The following is a 6000-nucleotide window of genomic DNA, read 5'->3' as shown; positions in this document are numbered from 1 at the left end:
ACCACATGAAGTATGCATTCATTCTGTAGGCATTGTTACTGTGGTGTTTGGAAGTAGATGAACAATTACTTATCTACTTAAAATGATTCCCAAGTAGGATACTTGTGGCAATGTTGAACATCTTAAAAACTTGGGAATCTCCTTCATCTCTTTGTCTTGTATTAATGAGCATCTGGGGCCAGTGAGATGGTTCATGGATAAAGGAGCTTGATACACAGTCTCAATGATCTGAGTTGAATCCAAGAAATTATATTTTTAAAGAGACTAGACTCCTATAAGTTATCCTCTGAGACACACACACACACACACACACACACACACACACACACACACACACACACACCCCTGAGGATTCCTTTTGGCCCTTATCTCTCTCAGTTCAACCCAGAGACAAAGTAGGGTGGCTTCTATTTAAAAATTGCCTCTCTCCAGTTCTTTTTAACAAGTATTTTATGTTCTTTTTGTTTTCAAATCTCTTCCCCAACTCCTCCTAGATCTATCCACCCAACATTGTATCCTCTTCCCTACCACAACCCATCAAGGCCAATTTGTGTTGTCTATGTGTTTTCAGGTACGTGGCCTTCCACTGAAACGTGGTCAACTCATAACACTGTGTCAGTTCTAGCTAAGTTAGACTGTTTTCAGTAATTTTACCTAAATCAGTTTTAGTTTGATTAGGAAAGGATGATTTTTAAAACACACAGTTTTGTATCAAACTTGCAACAGAAGAGAGCTGCATTTGAGATATTAGTCAGAAGTCATAATTTTCAGCATTTACCATAAGTTAAAAATCATCAAAAATCCTGCTAAAAAATACTGGCACAGAAATACTCAGAGTAATGTTTGACTAAATATCTGGCCCCTGTGCTCAGCCAAGGTGACACATGAAATTACATCAAGTGCTACCAGATTTACAGAGTCAAGGAAAGTAATAGGGTTTTTCCAAACCACCCAAGTTATTATAGACAGTAAGGCAGACCATAAGTTGGCTGTGGCAACAAGTACTGGAGTTGGTTGTTAACTACTGACTGTGCCTATCTGTTCTCAGGTCTGCACTCAGTGGCCTCACATTGGTGGCCAACCAGAGACTGTTTATACTGTAGAGACATAAATCAAGGATGCCCAGTCCCTCTAAGAGCTGACTTACCATTACACCACTGGGTGTGCCAGCTTTTTGTTAATGCCTTTAGAAGCCTATAATTTGGTTTAGTAGGCATAATATTAAGTCTGAAAATGGAATACAATCAAACTTCAGAGTACATGGGGATGCTCTCCAGGCTTCTCAAGGACACTAAACTCCTCAGATATTCAAGTTTCTAGCATAAAAAGCTGTTTTATATGCAGTATATTATGTACAGCCTCTGTACATACTGTGAATGATACTGTGAATCATTCCTAGATTGCTTATATCTACTGCACAGTAAATGCTGTGAAAAACCTTTGCTCTGCTGGGTTGTACAGAAAATAATGACAAGGAGAACAGTCTATATGTGTTGAGTACCGATGCAATTTTTCTAAATGGCTCTGATTCATGGTTGGTTGAATTCACAGATAGAGCCTTAAGGAAGGAGGGCTGACTGTATTTCAATTCCAATACCAAACACAAGGTTGAGTGATCCTAAAATATAAGTTCCTATTATGGGATGCTCTTATGAGACAACAAAAGTAGCCAACACTGTCAACTGTCCAGCATGCTCACTTAATCTCTTAATTGACCTACACACAGCAAACATGTACACTGGCTCATTTCTTTAAGAAATAATAGGCAAATTGTTACAGTAAGACAATCAATAAGATGTGGTATTGCATCCCTATTATCTCAGCACATAGCAGCCCAAAGCAGGATGATGGTAAGTTTAAAGCCAGCCTATCTCATCGGGGGATGTAAAGCAATCTACAAATCTATCTTGTGGGATTCAGATTGTATAAAACCATACAGGGCTGCATTACCAGCAGTCCTCTTCAAAGGAATAGAACAGAACTAATAGACTATGTGTAGAGAGTATTGTTTGATTGGCCCATACATGGAGAGGCCAAATAGCCCCACCATGGTTGTTTTCAGACAGGAGAGCAGTAGCTACTCGGATCAAGAAACTCTAAGATTTAGAATGAGTGTGGGACACTGGTGCAGCCCTATCCAAGGCTGAAGATCAGAAAGCCCCCTCCCTCAGAGCTGCTGGCTCTGGTGGGTATCCAAAGGCTGAAGAAGCAGGGGCCGGACATCCACAGGAGACAGCACAGAAAAGTTCACCAATTCAAGAAGGGCTCCTCAAGGTCTACTTGCCTTCCCTCCTCAGCTTTTTTTTTTCTGTCCTGGCCTTCAGCCTATGAGACAGCACTACCCACATTCAGGATGGATCTTCTCTACTTGGTTTGCTGGGTTACATGCCAATCTTCCCTGGAAACATTTTTCCAGGCACATCTGGAAATGTGCTTTCCCAGTTCTGCAGGTATCTTTCAATCTTGTCAAACTGACAGAACCAACCATCACGAAGGCGAGCAAACAATTTCTTTACCAAGCAGACAGAAAGCAAGACAGAAAGATGGAGTTAGGGACAACATAAAAATTAGGACTTCTCAAACTTTACTGTCACCAGAATCTGCCCCTCCCCCAACCTTGCCAAGGGCTACTTGTGAAGTCCCCGTCCTAGCTTTCTGAGTCAGTTGCAATACCAACAAGTTCCCAGGTGACACAGTTGCTTCAGGCCTGGGGATCACATTTAAGGACCACTGGGTTAGAGAGGCCTTTGAGACAATGTCACAAGTTGTAGAATATGGGTTTTACTGGGATCCTGTATCAATTGAAAAGAATAAATAATTGGGGAAATTTTAGTACTGATTCATTTTTTGATTTTGAGAAATTATTGCTCCTTTCTTTATAGACATGGCAATTATGCTCTAATTGTTTTCATTGGAAGGCTGTTCTATTTTAAAGGTCTGTGGTGAAGTCTGGGTGGAATTCCATGACATCTGTGATTACCGTGGTTTGAATGCTTATGTTCTTCCAAAACTCATGTTGAGTTTCCTTTGTCCAAAGTGCTTGAGACCAAGAATATTTCAGATTTTTCATTTAAAAAAATTGAATAGCTGTGATTGACTAATTCAAAAATACAAATCTAAGCCAGGGATCACCTGCTCATACCCCAGCATTTGGGGTTCAGGTTCAGACAAGAGGATGTACCTCCTAGGATGCACAATTAGTTTGAGTCCAGCTTTGGATACATGGTAAGATTTTTGTTCTGGCAACAACAAATTCAAAATCCTAAACTTTAAATGGGATGAGAACAGTGTTCTTCCTAAGGTTACAACCCTCTAATAGAATAGAATAGAATTTAATAGAATTCTCATGTTGTGGTGACCCCCTCCCCCACCATAAAATTATTTTTTCCTCTTTTTCATAAAACTATTTTCATTGATACTTTATAACTAACTGTAATTTTGTTGCTCTTAGAAATTGTAATGTAAATATCTGATAAGCAACTCCTTTAAAAAACATCATTTGACCATGAAAGGGGTGGTGACTCACAGGTTGAGAACCACCGGGTTAGAGTGTTAGTCACATTTCTGTTGCTGTGATAAAATACCATGATCAACAGCAGCTTTAGGGAGGAGGAACGTATTTGGCTCATCCAAAGGGATTGATTATATCTATTATGGCCGGTGCTGGATGCTGGCTGGTCACATTTTCCACCATCTCTAAGAAGCAGAGAGATAGAAGAGGAAGTAGAGGAAGGTTACAAACCTTCAAAATCTACTCCCCATGGAGTTCTTCCTCCAGCAAGACTTTGCTCATCACCATCTAAATACCTACCTCTTAATATTGCTGGTTGAGCAGCTCCAATTTGCAGATCCCCAGACAAAATGCTCTGAAATCCAGAAGTAAGAGTCTGAGTGAGAAGTGGTCCCCACAGGCCCATTGTTGGAACACTCAGTCACCAGTTAGTGGTGCTGTTTGGTATAGAACATTTAGGAGGGCAACTTTTAAATAATTCCTTTAACTAGAAAAGTCCCTGAATTCAATCCCATGCTGTTGTAACTCAGATGTTAAATATGAAGGTTCATGACAGCCCTTCATCCATGACAGAATGCATGACAGAATCTAGTGTAGGCACTGCTGTTCCTGACCTCACTTCTCCTTCCTTCACTGAAAACCCAACCTATTTCATAATTAACACCCAGGGCCAGATAGCTTGGGAGGAAGGGACCTACATTGAATGCTCTTCCTTCTATGACATCACAGTTGGGATTTGGTCAGAGATACAAACACTTACTAACTTATTACAGACTGTAGCAGGCTTTCTCGTGGGCCACCAACCAGTTCCCAAATCATGACATGGAGACTTATTATTAGTTATGAATGCTCGGCTTTAGCTATGTTCATTTCTGGCTAGCTTTTTTTTTTCTTTAACTTAAATTAATGATTCTCTTTATCTTCATTTTGCCTCAGGGCTTTTTACTTCATTCATCCTCTACTCTGTGTCTGCTGGCTGGCAGCTGCCTGGTCCTGGGCATCTCCGTCTCTTTCTCCCTTGTTCTCTCCTCTCTTCTTTTTCCTCTTATTTTTCTTGAGCCTAGATTTCTATTCCTATTTATTCTCTCTGCCCACCAACCTTGCCTATCCCTATTCTTCCCAGCTATTGGCAGTTTAGCTTTTTATTAGACCAATCAGGTTCTTTAGGCAGGCAAGGTGAAACACATCTTTTCATCATTAAACAAATTCAGCAGAAACAAATGTAACACATCTTTGCATAGTTAAATATTCTACACCAACAAACACTTAAAATAAGAAACAGGAAAGATGTGATGAGGAGTCTAAGTAAACATTGGCTTTATTTTTGTTATGTTAGATTAATGTATTTCCTGCGTTCCCAGAGACAAATACTATCACTTTTAGACTTTGTGGATGGAGTAAAAACACAACTTCAAACAACCAGGTAACTATTGACACAACTTGGCAGTTTATAAACTAAAAAAGAATGGGGGCAGTGGGAGAAGATGACGGACGGACTCACAAAATGTCTGTATTCTATTCAAGTTGTCCATATAGTGAAATTTTAAATAAAAATTCTATGTACTTGTTGTTTGTTCTAAATTGGAAATAGAGTTAGGAGTGTGGTCTGTCGATGAATTTGGTTGAAAACATTTGATAACTGCACCCAAACTATGCTCATTGGGTTGCAGTATCTAAAACCATCACACACAGAACATTTAAATAACTTAGTAATTTTAAATTTAAAATAAATTTAGTATTTTAAAATATTTAAAATAATAAAAAAATCTAAATTTAGTCATTTAGAAATTACTAAACATTTTGAATCCTGTGAACCGGCGAGTCTTGCGTTGGTGGCAATGACAAGGTAAATTTCAGTCTCCTCATTGTGTGGATGTGGAAACAGTGGCTCCAAAAGATCGACAAGCTGCCTGAGGTCACAAGGAGGATGGATCTATTCCATCCCCTCCCACAGTTTCATCACTAACAGCTTTCTCAAAGCCACTAGGTGCAGTTCTACAGCTTGTGATGGGCAAAGGTAAAAGGAAGCATGGACTGAAATACAGTCCAGACTTTGTTTGCTAAGTCATGAGACTGTTTCTGGAGAGGACACCTTCCTAAGTCACACAAAGACATTTTTATAAACAAGTGGTGCTTCAAGTCCTTCACTAACCAATTCCTGTACCTGGGGAATTCTTACTCCAATGAGCCAGTGTTCTTGGAATTTGCCCTGTGTCGGAATGGATTGTTGCCTAATAGAAACGGGAGTGGTTTTGTCTGTGGGAGTTGCTGTCTTCTTAGGCTTTGGAGAATAGACTAGATGGTACTAGGTAGGATGTGATATTTTGAGACTATGAGAGGTTTTAAATCTTGACCTGTGTGGTAAGGGGTGAACCACAGTATACATTTACTAAAAATTATCTAACTTCACATTTACCTTAAGTAAACTGTATACATGTTATTATTTCTTTTATGCGTATGAGTGTTTCACTCTGTATGTATGTATACAC

The sequence above is a fragment of the Onychomys torridus genome, chromosome 9 (assembly GCF_903995425.1).
Source record: "Onychomys torridus chromosome 9, mOncTor1.1, whole genome shotgun sequence".
NCBI lineage: Eukaryota > Metazoa > Chordata > Mammalia > Rodentia > Cricetidae > Onychomys > Onychomys torridus.
This window is presented reverse-complemented; position numbering follows the sequence as displayed.